We start from the raw sequence: 27,095 nt of genomic DNA, 5'->3' as shown, positions 1-27,095 counted from the left end.
CAACAATTTCAGATCTACTACTATTTTGGATATTTCATCCAATCCACGTTCACAGAAAATAGTTCTTTCTTCAATGCAGTGTTCTGTAGGTCATTGTCTTTCCGATATAAAGGTTCTCTAAAGTGGTGGGAGTAAACCAGTATGATGCGCTGCTGGTGGGTATTCATAGGAAGGCTCTTAGTTGCGCTTGAGACTATTGGGTGTGCTTCCCTAACACAACCCAGACTTGAAATGAACTACAATCACACAGCATCTCACTGAGCGCCTCACTCTGAAGATCAAAAGTCATTTACTGACTTTTGATCTTCAGAGTGAGTCACTCATTGAGTCGCTGTATGATTGTAGTCTTTCAGGGTTCTACGTGAATATAGCGAAAACAATTTCAGAGAGGCAATATTTAACGAAACAAAAACAGCAAAAACATTTTTAGTTTTTCTACTTGTGTGGGGTCGGGGTTCTCCCTCCCACCCAAACCCTGTTTCACTCTGTTTAAGCCCACCCCAACCCCCTTCGCACTCTTTTTATCCCCTTACCCCACCCATCTATGTATCCAAAAAGATAGTGTTTTTTTTTGCTGTTTTTGTTTCGTTATAAATTCCCCCTCTGTAATTGTTTTCGCTTTAATCACTAGATACCCTCTTTCAGATATACACTGGACTCTATGGCCCAGCCCCGCCGATAATATAACGAGGCCTAAGGGTACATAACTGCTTATTTTGTGTGCAAGCACAGGTTTAAACGCTGCAAGTCCTGGCTGCGGAGCGGTGCACTGAGCGCATTGCTGGATATCACCAAAAAGAGTGTTGAAACAAAAACATTCAAAGATGGCGATCGAGCAACGGATGCTTGGTGGCGTAGGTGATATAGACCTTTGTCTATTGAGTACAGGACAAGTACGCAGGAAGCAGTGTGGAGAGCCCATGTATGACAGCAGCATTGAGGAAGGTAGGAATCAGGTTTGTGCGTGTTTGCTGGGATAGGAGGAGGCACTCAGAGTGGCCATTGACATGCTGACCGCCATCAGGAATCACAGCCAATCCAGTGATTATTGGCCGGAATGCCTGCATCCTGACTGCCCGGATGCGAATAATCTCTCTGGGCGCTAATTAAGCAACAATGGCACATTACACAGGAAATTATTACGTGGTAAAGCTGTCGACCCAAGTTAAAAGCCTGAGCGAAGTGAGGGCTTTTAAACAAAGGGTCAAGGGATGTTACCACCTGGTATTGATCCCAAAAGGGGACATTATTGCTATTAGAGCATTCCAACTAATGAGGGAAGCATGTGCGGTGTAAAACATTGAAAGACAAAGGAGAACCATTGGAATGTTAGGACAAAGGATGTATACCATCTAGTATTGCCCCTTGCATGTGCTTTAATAAAACTTCCAACACTCCAATGTTCTAGTTAGGCAATAAACCCTGACGGGCAGGGGCATCACCGGCTTAGGTAATGTCCCAGGCACGAATTACATGCCCATCACTTTGCTAGAGCCTTAACATTAGCCCTGGGCATTGCCAGACCTGGTAAGGCCCCCCCCCCGAGGGGTTTATTAACATCCCAGCATGTTATACCAGGAGGCTAATAGATATTTTTTTAAAGTTTGAGAACCAGCGTATTTGCCGGTTTTCAAATTGAAAACAACTAAAAACCAAGATGGCCACCATGGACTAGGGAGAAAGGAACTACACGTAGTCCCTTCTCCCTTACCAATGCAGCCATTGCCGCAACAAGGATGCGCCAGGAACACTGATTGTTCCTGGCCTAGGCAAGGGACAAGGGAGCGGCACGTAAGTGGGCGGGATGGGTTTGGGATGCAGACATTGGTTGGGGGGCAGGTGGAAGGGGATGTGCAAAGGACCTTCACTCTGACGGGAAAGATGGCAGCCTCTCATTTCCAAGGAGGCTCGGAGCAGAGGCTTTGCCATGAGGTAAAAACCCCATTTCGAGCTTCCTGATTGGCTAGGAGGCCTTCACATGCCCTCCCCCGCCATGTGGTAATTAAGCAATAACACTCCTTACTTTGGGCTTCACTGGGTAGTAATAGCCCAGGACTCATGATATAGGCCAGAGCGAAGCAGGGCCTTAATACTGGAGTCTAGTGCAATTACTGGCCTGTGAAGTCTGTGCAAAGGGGTGTTGTTACTATTAGCACCTGGCGGCGGGTGGGTGGCGGTCTCTCAGCCAGTCAGGAGGCTTGAAACAGGTTTTTACCTCATTGTACAGCCCTCACTCCAAGCCTCTTCGGAAGCGGGAGGCCGTCATCTTCCCTGCCGAGATGAAGGTAAGTACGCCCGTGCGTCCCTTTCCCCATTCCTCCCAAGGCCCCCACCCCTAATTTCCACATGCCTTACACACCCCCAACTTTGCCCCACTTAACTGGTACTCCTTTGACCCTCGCTAGGGCCAGGAACACTCAGTGTTGCCAGCACATCCATACCGCGGCAGTGGCCACCATGGAAAGGGAGAAGGGACTAGGTGTAGTTCCTGTTTTCCTACCATTTCAGTCAGCTTGGTTTGTAGTTTATTTCAAGTTGAGAAACAGCAAATGTGCTGTTTCTCAATTTAAAACAACACTATTAGCATCCAAGTAGAACTTGCCAGGATGCTAACAACAATAAGCCACTCCGGGCGGGGGCATTACCAGGTCTGGTAATGCCCCGGAGCTAAAGTTAATGTCTTAGCTTCACTCGGGCCTGTAACTCAGCTCCGGGGCATTACCTGGCCCGTTAATTCTCACGCCTATCGGGTTTAGAGGGGCAGTGGGAAAAAGATGAATATGGTAGAAGGATGTGGAGGATTAGAGAAGGTGGATTTGGAGAGGTCTGTTCAGTGGGCGGGTCAAGGAAGAGCAGGATGTTTGAGGTAGGATAGTGCAGACGGAGAGGAAATGGCAGCAGTGGTTTGTCAAGCACTCAGCTCGCTTCAAACACAGGCTGAGGTCATGACATTCAGCCTATGTTTGGAGTAAGCTGATTGGCTCACAAACCCATCCTGGGTGCTAACATACATTATTTTACTTTTGTAGGATAAAATGGATGCCTTCAAGTGCAAGTACAATCTGATATTACTATTCCATCTGATGACAGGGGTATGCTGCCTAATTCCAAGATAGTTAAGGACTTTCCTCATTTTTCCTTTCACTAAGTAACTGAGGATGAAGTTAGAACTATCACTGAAAAACTCAAACCTACTGTTTGTCTATGAGATATCGACCCAGCTCAAAATTCAAAGGATTGTTTGAACTTTTTACTTCCGGTGATTACCCAAATTGTCAATCTATCCTTTGCAGACTTGAAAGTTCCTATTTCCCTTACACAAGCCTGGATCACTCCCTTACTTAAAAAAGAACATATGGATCTGACAATGGCAAGTAATTATAGGCCAGTAACAAACGCCCCTTTCCTCGTGAAGATCATATATAGAATTGCCTATCTGCAACTACAAGAATATATTGTGGCGTTAAGCCACTGTTCCATGGGCTGGAACAGGGAGTGGAGGGGGTTAACGGCCCAGCAGCCCTAGCTAATGGCCCGAGCGAAGCAAGTGCCATTAACAAGTGATCTGGGCTGTTACCACCGTTACAGTCCTTGGAATGGGGGCTTAAGTCCATTAGCACCCCGGGCTACCAAAGCAGTAACACGGGGTGCTTAAAAGAAAGGATTTTCCTTCGTACAACGGGATGCACCCTGCATCCCGTTGTACGAAGGAAAATCCTTTACAAAGATGGCCGCCATGGAAAGAAAAGCAGGGCGCCATACGGAGCCCCTCTTCCCTTTCCATGGCGGCATGCGGAAGGCAAGGGGAAGGAGTAAGTAGGGGTGTGGGAGGGTAAAAAAATCAAGGTGATGGAGGGTGGGAGGAAGATGGCAGCTGGGGAGCCAGCCATTAGGTGCCATGGAACGCAGGCTTGCACCAGCTGCTCAAGCCCACGTTCCTAGCCATCTGATTGGCTGACTCCCCCTGCCAGGGTGCTAGTGAGAAATATAATATCTTCGGTGTTCGGAAGTCTGGTTTTAGGCCTAGGCACAGCACTGAGTCAGCACTATTGGACTTAAAAGCCAATATGAATAAGATCATTGACAAAGGGCACACTGCAGTTCTCAAGCTGTTAGACTTGTTAGCAGCCTTTGATTTAGTCGATCATTCACTGCTTATAAAGAAACTAGGGGCCTCATCAGAAGTTGGGCGGCATCCCAGCGGCTAATCCGCTGGGATACCGCCCAATGCAATTACCATTATCGCAACTTGGTCCGGCGCTATTAGCACCAGATCCCAGTTTGCCATGCCAATGTAAGTCGCACATTTTTTTTGTAGTCCTTAGGACTCAATGGGGTATTTTTGAGCACAATTACTGCAGCTGTAATTGTGCCACAATAATTGTGCTGAAAATAGGTGGAAGGTCAGTGAATTTACCTCCAGCTAGCTGGAGGTGAATCCTCAGAGTTTCCCCCAAACTCGAGATTGGGCAGAGCAGTAATATGGTGGTAAAATCGCTACTGCCACATTTTTACTGCAGCACCCAACCCCTGATGAGGCCCTAATTGAGGTGGCCAATTGATCGGATAATACAACCACCTGGATCAAATCTTTATTGGGGCCTCGTACAGTTAGGGTAGCAGTAGGTGGTTTGTATGCCATCCCAGAGGATATTGAGTGCGGGGTTCAAGAGGGTGCATGGCCATCACCCACACTGTTTAATGTATATACTAGACCACAGTTCAATTTACTGGATAGCATCGGCATCCCCTAGAGTTATCAAATGATTATGATCAGGATTCCCAGAGCATCAATACAATTTTTTCCATTATCCAATTGTGGATGGCAACTTATTCCTTGGCGCTGAATGACAGCAAAACGGAGATGCTCATCATTGGCTCAGGACCACGCCTGAGTAAACTCGACACTAGATATGAGTGCTCCGTTACTGCTGGCTATCGTATAACGGTTGCATCCTGTGTGAAAACGCTGGGAGTCTACTTCGACTCTCAGCTGCTCTTTTCCAATCATGTTGCTCATCTTAGTTGCATACGTGTGGATACATTAAGAAACTACTGCCTCAAATCCATCCATAACCATCATTAGATAATAGTGACCTACTAGTCACTGGGCTTATAAATTCTGGGTTTGACTATTGTAATAGCCTGTTCACTGACATTTCCATTACAAATCGAACATGCTGCAAGTTCTTCAAAATGGAGCAGTCAGGGCTACTTACGGACTGAGAAGAACCAAGCATGTCACCTCTTTCAGGCGTGCCCTTCACTAGCTCCATGTGAGGCATCCTATTGAACATAAGGTCATGTCTCTGACGCAGAAATGCATCTATGGTGGTGCTCCCGGCTCTTAGAGTGTTTGGTCGCACGTGAAACCCATCACCAGAACTCTTCAATCGAACAACGGCTTTTTGTATGAGAAACTAAATATAAACTTGTCAAGTTTGGGGGTTCCAGTTTTGACACCTGGGCCCCTAAAACATGGAATAATCTTCCGGCTGACATCAGAAATCTCACTTGTACTAAGATATTAAAAAAAGATCAGAAAACCTTTCTTTTTAATAAAGGTATTGATTGTGCTCTTTCTTCAGTCTTGATTTGTGTTGGTTTGTCTTGGTGCACTGAGACCCCTGGGTGTGTGGCACCATATACAAAACTTAAAATAAATACATAAATAAGCTCAATTAGGACACATATTAACTCCTTAATTCAACTGCTGCAACACTTCATTTATTTTCAGTTCATACATTGTATCTTCTTTAGGGAAAACATTTGGTGTACAATGCTTATTCTTTAGAAATGTGTAGATGAGGCAGAGGGGCAACTGGGGAACTAATCATGTTTTTGCCAAAAAATGCCTTGTGGTGCTTGTCTGAATTATATATGATATGATTGGTTATTTATAACACGCTTAATACCCAGAGGTTTGTAAGTGCGGACCTGGGGATCAAACCTGTGTTGCTCCGTGTCGTCTTACTTCCAAGGCGAGCACGTTGCCCCTGGGCTATCCTCCTGACAGTTCTACTCCCAAGCAAGAGTTAAATAAAGGATGTGTAGGCTGTTCCCGGCACCAAATGGCTAATTCTGAAACTCAATATCAGTGGCAACAAAATAAGGGTTTTGATTACTTAAATTGTATTTCCACCCTCTTGTACACCATATGTCTTCATTATTAAGAATGTGTGCCTTGCTATCAGGAAACTGGTCTCCGAAATCTACTTCTTCTCTACTGAATAATGACAACTTGTTTCCATTTGTTGCATACTGTTGAAGAGTGGTCTTTTAAAAGTCCAAACACATGTTTGATGATAAGTAGGATGCCCTGGATTGTGCACACATGGAAAAACTGCAAGGGCGAATGTAAAACACTTACATTTATATCCTCTGACTTGGCAAATTGCATTCTCCAATTAAGTTTATGGAAAGGGATATATACAAATTCAGTAGTCCCACTGGAATATTTGTACTGGTCACATCTGTTTGGCATTGGGGGCAGTGCTTCAGGGATTTGGTCTCCAGTCCCACCACAGTAATAAGAAACTCCTCTGCAAAAGTTGTTCGCCAACACTCCTTAATTACTGTTCCACGTTCCAATAGATTCTCACCATTGGAAAAGATGGAGGAGGTAGACAGACTGAGTGATGAAAAAAAAAAAAATCGGTAAACCTTAATTGATCCAATTATGAAACTAAGAAAAGTAAAGACTCTTGGTATGTTAAACTTTGTTGTTGTACAAAAAATGTAATAAAAGTATTAAAAATTAGAACACCTCCATATTGGCTAGATCTTTAGCTTTACTTAATTGTAGAGGGAATTTTATGAAAGCTAAACATCAAGATGAACAGAAGGCGCAGGATTTAATGCATATCCAGAGCACGTTCCAAGATTCTAAACATTTTTGGACGATGGTGGCTAATGGCACCACAGAGAAATTGTTGAATGACACAATATAACTGAGGCGCAATGTCTCTTTTGTTTCTTAAAAGTGTACGTGACTGAGGTTTCCCCTCAGAAAAAAAGAGATTTCAGAGTTTCCTAGTTTGGTTTCACTTGCAAATTAAATGAGCCTGTGGGCATGCTTGCTCCTGTCTATCTTTAAATATGTTTGGCTACTTGCATTGTTCCATGTTCCTGGATGACTACCTCGATATTGCCCGGTCTGCACAATTACCCAACTTGTTACAGATCTGAGTGATTTGTCCTTAAAGATCCTGGACAGGGCAATGTATCAACAATTAGTAACCTGGGTGGAAAATAACAATGTACTCCCTGATACTCAGCTATTGGATTTAGGGTCAACTGAGCAATGCTTACATTTGTTTTGGCAAAACAAAAGAGGTGATGGCTGAAAGGGTTCAAATTAATCTTAACCTCTGGAATTGCTATGGGCAACCCTCCAGACCATCGTTCTTCGCCTGCCCAACAAGGCTGAAACACGTGTATGGGGTTGCTTTGGTACTCTTGTTCAGAGGAGAATTGCCTAGTATTTCGGTGCTGGACTGCCCCTGGGCAGGACAAAGACTGATATGCAGGGAAATTTCTTCTCTGTGAAAGGGACAGTGAGCTAAAGACTTGGTAGAGTCTCTCCCAGGGGTTATTCACCCAAGAACAGGTCATTAGGCTGTTTTCGTGCTGGTAGAGAGATTCTCAGACCCCCCCTTGTTTTGCATCATCAATTAGTAACCTGGGTGGAAAATAACAATGCACTCCCTGATACTCAGCTATTGGATTAAGGGCCAACTGAGCAATGCTTGCATTTGTTTTGGCAAAACAAAAGAGGTGATGGCTGAAAGGGTTCAAATTAAACTTAACCTCTGGCATTGCTATGGGCAACCCACCAGGCCATCGTTCTCCGCCTGCCAACACATTACAAAAGAGGAAAGACCATATGCAAATCAAGCTTGATCCCACCCCAAAAGGCATAGTCCAGCCCGAACTGCTTGGTCACATACCTTATGCACAAGACCACTAGCATCCCCATGCACATTTCGGCCTTGTTGGGCCTCATCAATGAGGAGTAGCTTGGGTATCTAGGCCCAGCAGGCACGGGACCCACGTCTGGGCATAACCGTCCCACTCGGGGTGACAAAGCAAAACAAAAGAGGTGATGGCTGGAAGGTTTTGAATTAATCTTAACCTCTGGCAGAGAGCAATCTCTGGGCAACCCTCCAGACCATCGTTCTTCTCCTGCCAAGCCATTTCAAAAGGGGAAAGACCATATGCAAATCAGGCTTGGTCCCATCATGGATAAATATCATGGGATCAAGAAAGGTCCACACTTCTTGGCCTTCGTGTCTTGTCCATGGCATTTGAACCAGTAAATCATAATCATCGTTGATTTACTTTTAGGAATGTGGGTAGAGACGTGGAGCTGCTGAATATAATAATCCAGCTTTATTCAAGAACAGTGGTACTTATGGACTTTGGAAAGAATGGGGAATGAATTAAAAACCTTTTGATTGTTCAAGGTGAGCACCAGGTGTGTGTTATTACTCCACTACTTTTCGATTTATTTTTAAATGGGTTTGAGCCTTTTTATAATGAGATCACCCATGGGCTGTTCCACATATATCAAGGCATTGGATCCTGGTATTGGCATTTGCGGACAACGTAGTCCTAATAGGGTGTACTCAGTCTGTCTTGCAGAAGCTGATAGCGAGTTACGAAAAAATGTATGTTAGACCATTTCATGTCTACAAATATTGTCAAATTGAAGGTACTGGTTTTACAGTATGGCAAAACATCTAAGCCTACCTTTCATATAAAATATTTTCCAAATCTTACAGTTGGAAAGTGCATGTCCATAACGTGACAACATAATCTTCCAAACAAATAAGAATATTTTTTCATTTGCTTCTAAAGATTTGGTGGAAATGCGGTCCCCCTGACACTGGAGGTTTATGAAGCCAAGTCCTGCGGCATGGTAAGGTATGCTGCTGATATTTGGGGCATAGGTAAACATGATGAAGTAGCTAAGGGGGAACACAGGTTTCTGAGCACCATGTTAGGTGTTATGTGATCTAGAGTGCAGAAATGACTGTATTTAGAAACTGGGGCTAAACTGGTGTCATTCCGAATTCAAATAGCCCCTATTTCGTTATGGATATCGACTTGGTCTAATGAGAAAGCTACTTTGACAAGGTTATTATAAATTACAGAAGCCCGGGCGACAATGTTGTGTGCCGCAGGTGTGTGGCAGCGCAGAGTGGCCATAGTTGTTCTTCGTTTTGCACAAAGATGGTAACGACACCACAAGATGTAGGTGTGAGTTGGAGTAGGTGGCGACGGAGACAGTGAGAGCTGGTGCCAAACCCAGAGACTTGCGGTAGGACTTAATTAAGAACTACACAATCTACAACCTGCTTCCTCCCTTTGCTGTAGTTGCTGACAGGAATGGGGCAGGACTGGGGAGAAGGACTCTGGCAGCCTCTTAAACCGGTGGGGTGTGGTTTTCTCCTGTTATTGCTTCATTTGGACTCCCTAGTCTTTTGGACTGGCAGACAGTACTAACGTGTCTTTCCACCTGCCCTCACGATGTTGAAAAGGAAAGCAATCCCATCTCTCTTAAAGACAGGCAAAATAAGTTGTTCAAAATGTTTAAACCTATCCAAGACGTTAATGTGCTTATATCTGAGATTAAAGGGCTACTGCATGATATTGATTTGACTCCTCAGAAGGAGGGGCGGGAGGGAGGACCCATTGGGAAGAGCGCAGAGACTAATTGTGTAGCTTAAAGAGGAGAGTTGGATATAATTAATGATATCCAGACTATATTGATGCAATTGGTTCTGAAAGCCTGTAAGTTAAAACCCCAGAAAGATCTGCTTCAGCTTTTTGGATCTGAAAAAAGCTAGGACAGAAAGGAGGAAGAAAATATACCTTCACAGTTAATGTGCATGGAATCAGCAACAAGGGGGTACTTGGTATCGTTGATATTGTACAGCAGTCCCAAGAGTGCAGCCCCCTACCTTAGCTACCACAACCTGCTTAAGCCCAAAAGCATGCAAAGAGATAGATGAAATGGAATCAAAGTTAATCAAGGAGGGTTTGTTGTGAATGATCAGTCTGTCCCTTTGTCTAACTTGTTTTATGTCCTGGAAGCCACACATACAAGGGAGGGCAGTAGGAGCAATATCCAGGACTTGGAAACATGTTTTGGCCAACATCCAAGTTTAAGTAATAGCAAGTCTTCTAAGAACACAGGGAAAAATCCAAATATTCAGCGACAGGCCAAGAAAGTGTGAAGTAAGGGCAATTTGATTGTTGATAGCACTCAGATGGAAAAGGGAGACCGGATTGAAGCTTTTGTGCAGGGGTTGGCTGTGGATATTAAAATGTATATTGATGATCGGCCACCAGGGGGCGCACGGATGAGCCCGCTCTGAGTGTGAGCTCCGCGCCCGAGGTCCTGAAAGTGGTCCTGAGCCCCCACTTTGCACCCCCCACCCCCCAGAGCTGGCAACGGAGCATAAGGCGTGGGAAGGTGACCCCGCCACCCAGGAAAAAACCTGACTAAAATCGGAGGTGCCTTCGCTTAGAAAAAGGCAAAGACGTCAGGAGCCCCTGGCCGCGACCTGAGCAGCTAAGTGATTGAAGTGAAGCCCTGCGGGCCTACGCTCAAGGGGAAAGCTGACCCGCGCGGCCTCCTCGGACGAAGCGGACACCGACCCTGGCGAGAGAGACTGCCCTGGACCTCTGCTCCGCGCTCCCAGGAGAATCCCTCCGGAACTCGCGTACGCCCCCGCCAGTCTGACGGGCCAGGCTCCGCAAGCTGAGACCTGCCTCTGCGCTGACGGCCGCATGGGCTGGACCCGGATGGGCCCCCTTCAACTGGACAAGGTAGGCGGCCGTCCCTCTCCTTCTGTCCACGGGAGCCCATAAAACTGTTTTGCGCTACCACGCAAACCGCGACGGCATCATTTCAAGCCACCAGCACATCCCCAGCGCAACAAGGCCTACTCCTCCCCCTCCTCCTACTCCTGCTGAGGGCCGCGTAGCACGCGAGGCCCTCGAACGACATCCTCCGGCAGGGAGACAGGGCCCAGCGATCGCCCCGGCGAGCTAAGTGGAGTATCCATGCACCCAGGAGGGCCCCTGAAGAACCTGTGCATGATACCCGGACGGAATCAGGACACACCACACGGAGTGGGGCCTCTTTTTGAGCAGCCAGCATAACCCCAGCGCAACGGAGCATATTCCTCCCCCTCTCCCTACTACTGCCGAAGGCCCATGGGCAACACTCTCCGGCAAGGTGACAGGGCCTAGCGCCCGCTACAGTGAACAAAGTGTCCACGAGCCCTTGAAGAACCTACACGCGACAACTGAATGGAATAAGGGCACACCATACGGAGTAGGGAGGACACTTTATACATAGTTCCCGCGCCCTACAACCATAGCCACTTCGGGGCCACAGGTACTGATTACACCGCACTACGACACCGGAGGGGAGGCCCTCCCGCCCCCGCTGGAAAACGCAGACCAGAGGGCCCCTCTACTCAGCCAGATCGAGAGATCTTACACCAAACTCCTCAATTCATGGAAAACTAACAACGACTGAGGGTTGGGCCCCGGTACCAGGGGCGTGTGCCTCCTCAGGTAGCCCTGCTTCTAACAGTATCAACACTGCAAGGACACGCTACAGCCTCCCCCCCTAAAAAAGAACGAAGACCCCCCGGACATACAAACTCTTCACGACCGAACTAGGGCACCCAGCCAGCTCCTTAAGGCTGGGAATCGCTGCGTGGGAGCACCACGAACAAGCTACCGGTGCGTACACGGCGAAACCAGTGAGTGCAAACCCCAATCCCACTACACTGGGACCTCGGAATATATGCAAGCAAGAGAAAAATGTGCTACTTACGCCTACGTACCTCCCCCCGGAAAATGTGCTTCCCCCAAAATGGCAACTGAGGCAGAAACACATGGGGACACAACCACCACGAAAGATGATGTAGCGCACTTACTGGCAGAGATAAAGAATATGGGGGCCAACATAGGCGGCAAAATCGATAAGATCACTCAACGCATGGACAAAATTGAGGATAGACTGGACGGAGTGGAAAACAACCAAGCCTCGATAGACACCATGGAGACGCAGCTGGAACATAGGATAACGGAACTCGAGCGGAGGGAGGAGGACTACAGGTTGAAGATGGACGACTTGGAAAACCGGGAGCGATGAAACAACCTTCGCTTCTTCGGAATTCCAGAACAAGACGGGGAGACAGAGGAAGGCTTAAGATCAACACTTCATGATATTATTAAGATCTTGGTTGCCGACGCTCCTCGCCCGCTTCCACAGATACCAGGACAAGGCCAAGATCCTTGAGAAAGCGAGAGTGTCATCACTCTTAATGGAGCACAGATAACAATATACCAGGACCTGTCTGCCATGACACTCGCCCTGAGGAGGATGTGTGGCCCCCTGACGAAATGGCTAAAGGAACGAGACACCCGGTACCCCTTCTCCCTCACTTTTGAACACAATGGTACAAGGATCAGGCTGCGATCTGAGCGAGAAATAAAGGCATGCATATTTGAACTAGTGGAGGCGAATGAAAAGAGGAACGATGGAGACGCACCAAGGAATGAAGGAAGAGAATGGAGGCTCCAAGGCCCCAAGAAACAGAAAGTTAAGGGATCGAGAAAATATTGGAGAGGAAATGTTTCCACGGAGGGGGGCAAATGAACCAAATATACCAGAGACGCACCAAAAGACCTTACATGACGCTAATACTTCAAATGGGGCCTACTTTTGATCCAGTGCAAGATTTATGCTCAACTGTTGTAAATTAAGGTTTGAAAGGGGAGGGGATGTAATGAGGGCTCAGACTCATGTGCTAGTTATTGTTAGTCAAAGGACCATGAGGTAACAGTTCCTGCTGGTGGTTCATGGCCGGTTCAGTGCGATTAACTGGACCCGCTCGGACGCTGTTGTATGGGGGGGGAGGAGAGGAAGGGAGGGGGGGAGGGATTGCAAGACATAAGGGAGATAAAAAGTGAAACAGATTCCTTGATCACCGCTGGGAAGGGTAAAACATTAGTGCAGGTAGAAGAAGCGATGCCCGGGGAAGGGTGGCTTACTCATGCGAATGTCTTCACGTTGTGTACAGATGGCCAACCCTGAAGGCAACACACGAGGCACCCCCTGAGAGTGGGGACACTTAATGTTAAGGGACTGAACTCCCCGACTAAGAGATCATTGGTTTCAAGGGAATTCCGGAGGGCCAAAATTGACATTCTGTTTCTTCAAGAAACTAAATATATGAGGGGGGAAGAGAGACCTGTCCTGGGGAGAAACTGCGGAATAGAATTCTGGGGCTCAGGGGTACTGCGCAAGGGGGGTGTGGGGATTCTAATCAAAAAGGGGATCGAATTCCAAGTCACTAAAACCTGGTCGGATGAGGAGGGTCGTGCCTTGTTGGTGACCGGGACTATTGGGGGGGTTGAAGTAACGCTGGCCACGATCTACTCTCCCAATCTGGGACAGCACAGGTTTCTTTCCAGAACCATCCCGAAAATAATGCTGGAGGCTACTGGTCACATTGTACTGGGTGGAGACTTTAATCTCTGGGCGAATCGGGACTTGGATCGAAAGGCAGGCAACCCAGCCGCTGATGATGAAACAAGAGGGGATCGCAATGACTATGCTAGTATGATGCAAGTATATGTGCTGACTGATGTGTGGAGAGAATTGCACGCCGAGGAAAGGGGACACACCTTCTATTCGGCCCCCCACAACACTTTCACTCGCATAGATTATATTTACCTCTCACGAGACCTGTACAACACCAGATCGCACTCAGAAATCACTCCAATAACATGGCCCGATCACGACATGGTCTTAAATGATATTCACTGGGAGGACTTGCCGACTAGGGGGGGGGGAATGGAGATGTAACGAGGCCCTGTTGAGAGACCAGGTCTTTAAGGACGAATTGGAAACAGAGATCAGAGAATATTTTAAAAACAACAATACAGGGGAGGTCCCTAAACAGAGAGTGTGGGAAGCAGCAAAGGCAACTTGGAGGGGAATCCTCATACGGGAGGGGGCCAGGAGGAAAAGGGAAAGAGCGCTCATTGAAAACAAGCTCAGGGGCGAAATATGCCGGCTAGATAAAGAGGCCAGAGAAGGTGACACCAAGGACCCCAGCAAGATTCAGGAGGCCAAAATAAAACGGGAAGAACTCCGTCACTTAGAGCATGACCAGATAGTGCGTAAACTGCATCTACTGAAACAAACATTTTATGAAAAAGGAGATAAAGCTGACGCACTACTGGCAGCTAGACTTAGGCTCCAACGGGGAGAGCGTAGGGTAACAGAGCTAACGTACAATGACCCTCCTCAGGAGCAACCTAAACCCTCTATTCCTGAATTATTTGCTGACTTTTACGAATCCCTTTACACCTCTGAAATTGATCCTAACTCAAGTGAGATAGACAATTACTTAGCCGACATCGGTCTCCCCAGGGTTGCACCCACGGACTCGGCCCTCCTCGAGTCCCCCATAACAGAGGAAGAAATACAAGAAGCGATCAATAGACTAACGCTAGACAAATCCCCTGGCGAAGACGGATATACAGCCGGCTTCTATAAAACCTTCAGCACCCTCCTTACCCCATTCCTGGCCGAGTTGTTCAACGAAATTCTCGAATCAGGGGTTGCCCCAGACTCTTTCGTCCGTGCACTTATAACGGTCATCCCCAAGGAAGGAAGAGACCCCAGGCAATGCAGGTCATATCGCCCCATATCCCTACTTAATTTGGATGCCAAAATTTATACAAGGGTACTAGCCGCCAGATTGGAGACCCATATGACCCACCTTATCCACCCCAATTAGGTTGGATTTATAATTGGGCGACAAGGAGCGGATACCATGAGGAAGACGCTCCATTTAATTGCTGCCTCCCAAACTATCTGCGACGATCCCGCCTTACTCTCCATAGACGCTGAAAAAGCCTTTGATAGAGTGGAATGGGGCTTCCTAGCCGCAGTCCTCCGCACAGTGGGAATAGGACCAAAACTCAGAAGGGGTATACAGGCAGTCTATACCTCACCTAAAGCCTCAGTAGCAGTTAACGGGGGGTACTCGAGGTGGTTTGAGCTCAAACGCGGTACCCGGCCGAGATGCCCACTCTCGGCCATTCTTTTCGCCCTATCGGTCGAGCCCTTGGCCCAAAAACTGAGAGAGGACACCCAAGTAGAGGGCATGCGGCTTGGGCAAGTGGAATATAAGGTGGCGCTGTACGCCGATGATTTACTCCTCCACGTGACTAACCCCAACACATCCATCCCCAGGGCACTCAACCTCCTAGAAGAATACGGCCGCATATCGGGGTTTAAAGTTAATAAATCCAAATCCATACTTTTCCCTCTAAAGGGGTCAGTAGAAATGAACAATGATAAATATCTGCCCTCAGGCCGCACGATAGAACACCAAAAACTAAAGTATCTAGGGATACATGTCACAAGATCATTGCGAGAGCTTTACGATACTAACTTCCCGGCGCTTCTTGAAAAGTTCCACGCGGACCTCGCCCGGTGGGACAAACTGACCATATCCTGGCTAGGACGCCTTAAAGCAATAAAAATGACCTGCCTTCTGAGATTTCTATACCCCTTTCAAATGCTCCCCATCCAGATGTTGCGACAATTTTTCATGGAGGTCAAGAAGGCATTTATGAGATTCCTATGGCAGGGGAAGAAAGCTAGAATAGCATACCCCAACCTGATACTGCCTAAAGATAAAGGCGGGGTATGCCTCCCTGACATTCAAAAATATTATGAGGCGGCCCAACTGCGAGTGCTCATTCCCCATCTCTGCAACCAAAAATTGCCCCAGTGGATTGCCATGGATAACCACTACCTGTCCCCGGCAACAGTTTCTGAGTGACTATAGTCCCCTAGGAGGAGGGTGTTAAAGAGAACTAAAGCGCACCCGATGTTTGAAACCATATGGGACATATGGCAGGAAGGCAAAGGCATGGCAAAGATCACCACTTGGCCGTAACCACTGAGCCACCTATGGTCCCCCGGCATCAATGACCAGATTCCCAATGTGGAGAGATTCCAGTCCTGGTACGAAGCAGGTCTAGAGAGGGTGGGACAACTCCTTAAGAAAGACTCATTCATCTTGCTTCCTGAACTGGAGGAAGCACTGGGAGTGGGTACACTGTTGCAGATTAAAGGTGTCTTGACAAATCCCAAGTGGAGGGACAAACTAAGAAGGGAACTCACCCCGTTCGAAACCATATTGGACTCCAGAACAGAAACGAAAGGTTTAATTTCAGCCCTATATAAGGTATTAATAGAAACAGGTGAGGGCTCCACGGAACCCCTCAGGCAGCGATGGGAAAAAGACATAGGGGACGACATCGACCCAGAACACTGGGACAGGATATGTCGAGCAGCGCCGAAAGTCTCGATCTCGTGTCAATATAAACTACATGCAATCAAGCTATTGAACAGATGGCAATATGATCCACACAGGCTCTCCAAAATGTACCAGTCATCCAGTCCGTTGTGTTGGCGAGGGTGTGGGTCCGTGGCAGACTACTGGCACATGTGGTGGAGCTGTCCACGTATTCAAATGTATTGGAATGAGGTACTAGGGTGGATCAGGGACCTAGACGGGATCCAGAGAACAGCTGACCCCTATCTTACCCTGTTCAGATTTGAGAAAGTTGATGATGAATGGAGGGTCACAGACATAGCCGCACACCTGTTACTAGCTGCCAGGGCTGTGATAGCTGCAAAATGGAAATCCCCTACTCTCCCAACCGAAAAAGAGTGGGTCAATGTGGCCTCTAATATGTGCATTATGGAAAAGATCACATCCTCCATACATGGGAGATGCACACAATGTGATATCCTATGGATGGAATTCCTTAACAAGTACATGCCAGGAACAGCACACTAACGGCAAGAGACGGACCAATCCCACGTCCTGAACCGTGGAAGGTCTCCTCACCAGCAAACCATGCAATGCACTGCAGAGAAATCGACAATTCCCCCAGGAAGGGGGCCTCTAACACCTCAAATGCCTCTAACACCTACCGAACGGCTCGCTGATCATTGAATAATGCTATCCTCAGCGGAAGTACCCAAAGTCTTGCAGGGTGGCGGGAGGGAGGGGGAAAAGATGAAAAAACTGTTGGGAAATACTGCTATATCACAGTGGGGTTACTTTGGTACCGAAAGTTCGTAAGGTTAATGTTGAAATTGTGCGATTGGATTGTCATAGAATGTCCTTTCCGCCGATATAAATACAAATGTCAGTTAATTTCCTGTGTAATGCTGTTACCTTGTACGCAAAAAATTCTAATAAAAACAATTTTTTAAAAAAAATGTTCGGTGTATTCTTTGTGACTTGACATGTGAATTGAAGGCCCTATAAAAATTATCTGACGAAGATGCCACTTAAGCTCGAAAAAAAGGGACAATCCAAAACATGTCCAAATACGGGTGTATGTTAAAAGAACCTCCCAGGCAGAATCCAGAGTGACCCTGCTGAATTTATATGGAGTGTGGTTCTAATGACATTTCTTTCCACAAACCACACATTATGGACTGTTTTCATGCCATTTGGCCAAAAACGGACCCAGACATATTTATATGGCTGGAGGTCAACAATCAGACGTACCAAGAAAAAAAGAGCAGAATACACAAAAGGGGTGGTGGCATTAGGGGAGAAGTATGACAAGTTAAGCATATTTTGCTGATAGGCTAGGTCTTTGTGAATCATCATATGTGGTCATGTGTAATATTCCTAGGTTGCCCCTGGGTGCCTTTGAAAATCAAGACTCCCTGATTAACAAGCGCATTCACTGAATTAGAAGAGTGAAAGGGTGCCCCTCAATTATCAGGGATGATATTGTTGGATGCACGAGAATTAGAAACCCAGATGGCAGCAGCAGCAATTGCATCCAGATTATCTTCAATTCATGAGTCTCAGCCGAGGGACTTTTGGCCATAGAGTTTCCAACATCCCTTCCCCCTCGCCCAGATCCAAAATATCAATCAGAGCCCATCCCCCAAATGGTAGCAACGTTCTAGTGCCCAGAGAGATGGGGATGCTCCCAAGAGTACATCTAATGTTATCGCCCCAAAGAAATGATTGTATGATAGAGGGTTCTGGTAGAAGGCCCAGTGCTAATGGGGGAGCTGCTCTAGAGGGAGTTGACTGACTAACACAGAGTGCGGGAGGAGGTATTACTCCTAGCTCTTGCAGATTGTTTTCCTGGAATATAGCTGGGGACTGAAGTATCTAGAGACTCCAGTCTGGTGCAAGCTTATCAGGGAGCACAAGCTAATATTACTTCAGGAGACCTGGGCAACTGAGGCTATTGAAATCCAAGGCTTCCAAATGTTCTAGATTTATGCACATAGAGGCCCTAAGGGCAGGCTGTTTGGTGGCTTGCTAATTGGTGTCGATATTGGATTGAAATGTTAAGTTACGCGTCGAACTACAGGACTTATGGATTCACAGCACATAGTTATACATGCTTCGAATAAGGAATGCTTTCGTTTATTTAATATATATATATAAAATCAACCTAATACAGCATCTTCAATGGCTAATGTACATAAAATCCGGGAGTTGACTGACACATGGAAAGAGCTTAATCCAGGTGACACCCATGTAATAGTGGCTGGTGATTTTAATCTTCAATTCAAGCCACTAAGGGAACTCGATGGATTGTGGGAGGATCAGGACCAGGACTGGGATATCCCCCCCCTGGAGGCTGCTTATCCAAAGAAAATGCATCGATTGGTGATAGATGTTGCCCGAGTTTTTTATGGTCTGGATCTCAGAAACTGTAACAGCCGTTTTGTTAATGATCATCCGGCTGCCAAGACCTTCTATGGTCCGAATGGCAGCTCTAGCATTGATTATATTTTGGTCTCGGCTAGGGACTGGGCCCTGAGTTTTATTTTGTCTGGATCTCAGGACATTTAACAGCCGTTTTGTTAATGATCAACCGGCTGCCAAGACCTTCTATGGTCCGAATGGCAGCTCTAGCATTGATTATATTTTGGTCTCGGCTAGGGAATGGGCCCTGGTCACCAAGTCTGAGGTAGGGGAGAATTGTGATAGTGATCATAGGTCAATTGAAATGGAATTTAAGATTGGTGAAGGGGCCATGGTACCCGCTGGTGATTCTACTCATGCCCTAATTTCTGTTGGGCACTCACGGAAAACAATCAAGTGGACAAGATTATTGGAGTATGATTCTCTTTGTGGGATTTATGCAGCCACTCTTGGGCACTTGGAGAAGATATGCATGGGAGGGCTTAGTGATTCTGAGATTTTGTGTGAATTTACCTCTATGATTGAGCTACTTTTTCCGTATTTCACACACATCGAAAGAGTGATCAAGTGGCGCGCCATAAAATGAGAAAATTGGTATGATGAAGACCATGGAGAAGCCAGGCAGAAACTTTGTGACATCTTGGGTCTGGATGTAACTGCAGACAAGGTTTTAATCTGTGAATGCAGAGCCAGATATAAAGCAAATAACTGACGAGAACATTGTGAGTTATGTCAGGAATAAATGGGATGGTCTTCTAAACTCCTACGAGAAGGGTGATAGTAAAGCTTTTTGGAAGCTCATTTCTGGGGCTGAGGTTAATGGAGAGGCAACCTTAGAATGCTGTATTATAGCGAGCAAGTGGTATGATAATGTTTCTGTTCTTTATGATGGGGTGAATCCCATAGAAGAAGTACAAATGGTCATGAGTCAGCAGGACAGAGGACCTTCACATAGAGCAGGGAGAGAACTGTGTAGCCATCAAATCTTTAAAAGGGGTAAAAGCTCCGCACCCTGATGGGGTCCCAATTGACTAATACAAAGAAGAACAAATAATCTGGGGCCCAGTCCTTTGGAAACTGTTTAACGCAGTAATCGCCCAAAATGTAGTTCCTCCGACATGGCAGCAGGCTATTTTTAAAAAGGGAGACAGGGAGCAGCCTGGTAATTATCGCCCGATCTCCCTTTTAGATAGTGCGGGTAAAATATTTGCAAAGGTGATTCTGAGCGGTCTGCAATCTTGGGCAGATGACAATGGAATAATCAATAACCTTCAAGCTGGGTTTAGGAGATGAAAGAGCACTACTGATCAAAGTTTTTTGCTATTCCTTCTGGTCCAGAAGTATATTGCCCTAAAAAAAGCCAAATTATTTGCAATATTTGTAGACCTTAAACCCGCTTTCGATGGCGTGGCCTGTGATCTTTTGTGGAAGGCCTTCAAAAATAGAAGAGTGCCTGCCAATTTGTTAGCTGTGAGGCAGCCACTCTATTCCAACAACAAAGCAAATGTTCGATTTAGGCTGGAGGGAGAAATTACAAACTCTTTAAATGTAGTTAAAGGGGTGCGGCAGGGATGCATGCTTGCCCCACTCCTGTTTTGTATCTACATTGAGGAGATAATCGGGGAGCTGCATCAATGCTGCCAGAATCCACCAAAGATGGACAAAGTTAAGTATTCGGCACTGTTTTATGCAGACAAGGCTGTTCTGCTGGCAACTTCCCCAGAGGGACTTAGAGCCACGTTGGGAGCTTTTCTTGGTAAATGCGAAGCACTAAAATTGGAATTTAGCATTGGGAAAACAAAGACAATGGTTTTCAGACCCAAGTTCTCAAAGCATATTGATATCCTTGTAAACGTGGCAGATCACAGTCTTGAGAATGTGGCCTTGTACGATTATTTGGGAACAAGGTTCCATTAGACTGGGCAATAGATGCCCCATTTAAATAAAGCTCACAAAAAGCATGAGCACAAAAAGAACAAGAGGGGGCAATTTCCCTGGCCATTTGCGATTTATCAGAAACAAGCAATTACTTCAGCCCAGTTTGGTGCAGAGTTATTGTCATGGGCGCTACTGCTGAGCGGCTAGGACTGGCCCAGCGCCCTCTGAAGCAGACCCGTCTTCCACTACTCCGGACCCAGCAAACCCATACAGGGGCCCTTTGGACCGTGTCCTGGCGCCTTTGGCGCCAGGCTCATGAAGGGTTTCAGTCCCGGCGCCATAGGCGCCGGGCTCATATTGATAAACAGTGTAATAATGCTTGGGTGGACTTACCTGAGGCAGACCATGCTGCATATTTACCCAGAACAATCCAGTCTGGTTGAAGTCCCCAGCCATCAGGGCTGGGAGGAACTATTCCCTCCATTCAGGAACTCTTTTCTTACCTGGGTGGAACCGGTGGAAGAACACACACTGGAAGCACTTCTCTGCTATTTAAACCACGCCCGATGGAAAACATGTGCTTCGCGTTATTCTGCAGCAGCAGCAGGACGCTCATCGAGTCGGCTCCTGCATTCCAGGTCCAGAGTCATCTTCAGCTTCCCGGCAAAACCTGCAAAGAATAAACATAAGGTTAGAAAAGTGCAACTCGCTCGCAGCCGCGCCCGCTTACCTGATCCATCTGTGATTGCAACGGAGCTAACCGCGGCCTTCTCTTCGGCAGCTTCTCTGCACCTGAAAGGCAAAGGACATAATTAAAAAGGGGTTAGTGTGAAGGCAGTCGCATTCATCTTAACTTACCAGTTTTTGCACGCGCAGAAGCGGCCGCATCAACCGCAGCATCCCGGCACCTGAAAACTAGAAAAAGGACATTATTAGAGGTGCCATTAAAAGCGGCCAACGATCATTATACTTACGTGCATCGGCACGTGCAGTGGCAACGGATATAAAGCCCGCAGCATCCCGGCACCTGAAAACTAGAAAAAGGACATTATTAGAGGTGCCATTAAAAGCAGCCAACGAACATTATAATTACGTGCATCGGCACGTGCAGCGGCAACGGAAAACTACGCCCACAGCATCCCGAGGACTGAAACAAAGGAAAAGGGACATTATTGAGGTGCCCATCTTTTAAAGCCTAAAGACTACAGTATACTTACAGGCATCCGCTCGTGCAGTAACGGCGGCATCGCTCTTCGGCATCCCAGCACCAGTGCCACAACTAAGGCCGCAAAAGACTTGAGCCTCAACACTGAACTCATCCAGTGACGTAACTGGAATACACGCACCCCTGCACCAGACGCAGGATGGAGAGCTCAGCATTTATACGCCTAAGGTGAGAGCTCGCCGAGACAAGTAGAAAGCTAGGCTGTGGGAGAAACTGGCGATTGGTGGGAGAAGAAATCCCATCAAACGGTGATTAACCCTTTTTCTTCCACCTGCAGAAAACTTACCCTGCAAGTCAGACATTCGATAAGAGGAAGCCCAGTCCTGAGAGTCGTCCGAGCTCTACGCTTCTCAATTGAAGAAACGATAGCAGCCCAGCCGGGATCAGCGCCTCCGTGGGAATCAGGTGAGCGTTACAGTTATGGGGTTATGTTGACACCATTAGTCTTGTAAGAGTGGAAAATAACTCTTTAAAGAAACTCATAATGGTACCACAAAGTTCCTCTAATGTACTGCTGCACCTGGAAACTGATGTGGGTCCAATTAGTGATGTGATTTCTATCTGTCCAGTGATGTATTGGATTAGGCTTTGGAGTATGGAGGGGCTTGACAGCTATTGCAAAGTCCTGACTCAGGCATTGAACCTAGAGGGGGGAAAGAGTTTACCTTGGATAAAACATGTTAAAGACACCTTACTTGCATTGAATGAATCTGGTTTATGGGATAACACTGAATGTATGTATTTATTTATTACAAATGTTAGCAGTGCTCAAACCCAGAGGCATCATAGCGCTAGTACATACGTCGGTTAGATAAAAAAGGTAAGTCAATATACCGAAAACAGTTCAGAGTGGGACATTTCACCGAAGACCCTAGCACCGAAAAAACAGCAAAAATATTAAATAAATCTATACAGGGTAGTGGGGTGAGGGGTTAAAATGGGTCAGGATGGGGTCGGGGTGGCCTTGTAAGAATAAAAAACAGGGGAGGGGGGTTGTTCAAGATGTAATGTACCACTCTGAATTTTACATCAGTAAAATCACATGTAACCGATACAAAACAAAGTCAGATGCAGCATAGTCGGATACAAAAATGAGACAAGCAGGCTAATGTATACCATCTGTTATAGAGAATAGGGGAAAGTCAGACTACCTCCCTGATGACGTGATGAGCACAGAAACCGATCGGAGAAGAACATCAGTAGCTGTAGAGGTGAATTGTGTTGTGTATATGTATGTATATATCATCACAGGGCCTGCAGTAGCGGCCCTGGAGTTATGGTTAAGTTACTCAACCCATAGTAAGAGCACTTTTTGGACGGCTTCTAACTTTGCACTTCCTGAATAAATCCACATAAAACTTTGCAAAAGGAGTACATGTCCCCGTCAGATTGATTCTGTGACTTTTGGTGATGTTTCATGCAGGGGGGCAAAGTTATAGGGGGGGTCCCAAATTGTGTGTTTTTTCCCATACACTCAATGTAAAAATAAATGTGCTCACACCTACAGCCCAAATCGCTGGGCGGATTTTCACCAAATTTGCGTCAGGAGCGGCTTGAGCAGGGGGCCTTCCGCAAATAAAGGGTTATCAGAACAGATGGGTTGTTTATTAAAGCCTGATCTCATCAAGATACTATCGGTGGGAACCCAGACCAGGCCGGAACTTTACGCTAAAGTTGGTAATAACATGCAAAAGTCAATTAATTCGACGTTGTTGGCTGAGAAAATTATAACTAAGCTAAAATGGTCCATTGGCACCAATCTGGAATAAAGATTGAAATAGTTAGCAGAGGAAATCAAGGGAATTAAATGCAAATGCTGTAGAACTAGGGATCACAAATGTTGTAAAGAATGGCAGTCAAAGTGAGCATGGGAGGATTAATGAGAATCCCCAGGCTAAAAATAATGTCCATCAAGTCTCAAGTAAGAGAATATCACCCGGTTTGGCGAGGAAAAACACTAGCAACAGTGATGGACAACACTCCAACCAACTAGATGGGCCCAAGTCCCTGGGGAATGTTTACAACCATACACAAGACAAAGGGTCTTCCCCTTTAATGGGACCAGATTTAACATAATTGCGCAAAGCCCCAGAGCAGAAGCATTTTGGGAACAATTTGAATAACTGGGGGAGAGAAAGTGGCCCCTCCGTCGTTATGATTAATGTTCCTCGTCTAGTACGGGGAAACTACGAGGACCAGGGAGTCTTAAAAATAAAACCAGCCATTGGATCCCGCATAGTAAAGGCTGCCTATCAATTATTAGAGGGGACATAGGGCCTCATTACACGGACGGCAGTAAGGGTTTACCGGTAAGGGTACCAGTGCCGGTAAACCCTTACCGCCTTAATACGATGTCCCTTTGTGGGACCCTACCTTAACAGCTGGTTTTACCAGCCGTTAAGGATGGGACCCGCAAAGGGACATATGAGGTAATTACAGTACCGCAATTTGCAGTACCGTAATTACCGCCTTCCCCATTCCCATTGAGCCCTATGGGGGCAAAAATGGGAATGAGGGAGGGCCATGGTGAATGGGGAATTACCGCCCCCACACACCTTGAAATAGGGCAGTAATTCCACCATTCACCATGGCGGACTCGGTAAAATACCGGCGGCAACCATGGCGCAAATAGCACTATGGTTACTGCCGTCCGTGTAATGAGGCCCTCAATGTCATGTCAATGGGGTAGTATCCCAGTATCCAGGTGTACTTACAAACATGGGACCTAGTGGAGGGTCAAAGGACCTATCCTTCGGGTAAAACTAAGGTAGTTTTAGGATCCCCTGAAACATTGCGATCTATTGAGGTAAAAGCAAATCCACCAAATAAAGCAACTAACCCCTGTCCTGAAGTGAGAGGACCTATGAGGAGGGAGTTGTCAGAGCAGCAGAATAGACACTGGGGTGACAGAGAAGATGTCGATTGGCTGGGGGAAGGGAGCAGTGGTCCCATGGAGAGTGTGGGGGGCTTTATCCTTGTGTCATGGAATATAGCTGGTTTGAACAGACTAATGGAAGACACGGATTGGTATGCCTTTGTTAGGAAATTCAACATGATAGTACTCCAGGAGACATGGGCTACAGAAGAACAAGTTCTTTCGACGGGATGTTCCTCCGACGTATTCCTCATCTTAGATATCTCCTTCCAGCTCTGCTGGCCTCGGAAATTTTTTTCTCTAGAGGGCGCTGCGCGTCGACGTCCTCCGAGTCGATGTCCCTCGACAGCCGCCGTATCGACGTCGACGTCATCCTGCCTATAAAGGCTGCGCGCAGCGTCTGTTGCTCAGTTCCGTTTTGTAGCCCACAATAATACTTTCTGGACTAGACTAATCACCCTGAAGGAGCGTAAGCTGCAACAACAAGGGAAGTAGAACTGCGGGGATGGATGGGAGGGTCGATGAGGAATACGTCGGAGGAACATCCCGTCGAAAGAACGTTACAAGGTAAGAAGTAACTTGTTCTTCGAAGGGATTGTGTCCTCCGACGTATTCCTCATCTTAGATAGGCTCCCATAGCAGTATTCTATTATTGGAGGAGGGAGTACTGACTTCACGCTGTCTTCTATTGATGAATAGAATGCAGTACAGCCCTTCCAAACCTAGTCTCTTGACTGGAGGAGGAATCCAAATTGTAAAATCGTGTAAAGGTATGGACAGACGACCATGTAGCGGCCGCACAGATGTCTTTAACCGGCACACCTCTTTTGAGGGCCGATAAAGCTGCAATACCTCTGGTCGAATGAGCCCTAAGGTTTTGAGGGGGCTCTTTCCCTGCCAGTTTATAACATTCCAGAATGGCTAGAATGATCCATCTGGAAATGGTCTGCTTAGTTATTGGTAACCCCAGCTTGTGACCTGTGTAACCTACAAACAGCTGGTCTGCCTGTGTTATCCTGGCTAGTCTACTGATGTAAAAACTTAAAGCCCTTCTAGGGTCTAGCCTGTGTAACCTCTCTTCCTCTTTCCCCGGATGAGGAGGAGGATAGAAAGATGGTAGGGTAATTTTCTGAGTGATATGGAATTCAGAAACCACCTTTGGGAGGAAATTAGGCTTCACTTGCAGGACAACTTTGTCTTTGTGAAATATTGTGTGAGGGGGTTTACAAGAAAGAGCTTGTAATTCGCTCACCCTTCTAGCAGATGTAAGTGCTATTAATAAAACAGTTTTAAGGGTAAGGAATCTTAACGAACAAGAATGGAGTGGTTCGAAAGGTGTGCCCATCAGGAAAGTTAGTACTAAGTTTAAATCCCATAGGGGAACTTGGAATGGTCTTGGGGGATAAACATTGGTTAACCCCTTTAGAAACTGTATTACCAAGGTTAACTTGAAATAGGATGGTTCTTCCGCAGTGCGCTTAAAGATGGATAGCGCTGCGAGATAGCCCTTAATGGTGCCAACTTGAAGGCCTGAATTCGCCAAATATAGAAGGAAGGACAAAACCATTGGTGTACCACATGAAAAAGGGTCGATATTCTGTTCTCTACACCAGCTGCAAAATCTGTTCCAACGGCAGCGGTATAAAGACTTTGTTGCTGGCCTCCTTGCCGAAAGCAACACCTCCATAACATCATCAGGGAGGTCCCAATCCTTGTACCTCAACCTTTCAGAAGCCAAGCGTGAAGGTTGAGGGTTTTGATGTCTGGATGGAGAACCTGACCTCCCTTCTGTGAGAGTAGGTTCTCTCTGAGTGGAAGTCGAATTGGAGGGCAGATGGACAAGTCTAGAAGGTCCGGGTACCACGTTCTCCTGGCCCAATCCGGGGCAATTAGGATCATGGTTCTCCGGAATCTTCTCAACCTCCTGATCATTTGAGGAATGACAGGGACCGGTGGGAACGCGTACAGAAGCGGAAACTCCCAGTCCACTATGAACGCGTCTCCCAGAGCTCCTCTCGGGGGAAATTCCCTTGAGCAGAACAGATCGCATTTCCTGTTGACGCTGGTGGCGAACAGATCCACCTGAGGGGTTCCCCAAAGGGCGAAGATCTCTTGAAGGACTTCCTGAGCTAGTTCCCACTGAGACAGAGCGTCCGCTGTCAAGTTCTTCTCTCCGGCTAGGTGAACTGCCGATAGAGAGATTCCTTCTTGGATTGCCCAAAACCAGAGCTGCATCGCCTCTCTGCAGAGGGGTAGTGATCCTACGCCTCCTCTTTTGTTGAGGTAATGCATGGCCACTGTATTGTCC

The 27,095-nt window shown here is 46.7% G+C and overlaps 1 protein-coding gene across 4 annotated transcripts in view; it reads right to left on the bottom strand.

The window, feature by feature from the left end:
* Window positions 1-27,095, bottom strand: part of LOC138510516 (zinc finger and SCAN domain-containing protein 5C-like) — a 143,221-nt gene that overhangs the window by 67,268 nt on the left and 48,858 nt on the right. The window lies entirely within an intron of this gene.

The sequence above is a fragment of the Ambystoma mexicanum genome, chromosome 6p, assembly GCF_040938575.1.
Source record: "Ambystoma mexicanum isolate Mex_15411 chromosome 6p, UKY_AmexF1_1, whole genome shotgun sequence".
Lineage (NCBI taxonomy): Eukaryota > Metazoa > Chordata > Amphibia > Caudata > Ambystomatidae > Ambystoma > Ambystoma mexicanum.
This window is presented reverse-complemented; position numbering and strand designations above follow the sequence as displayed.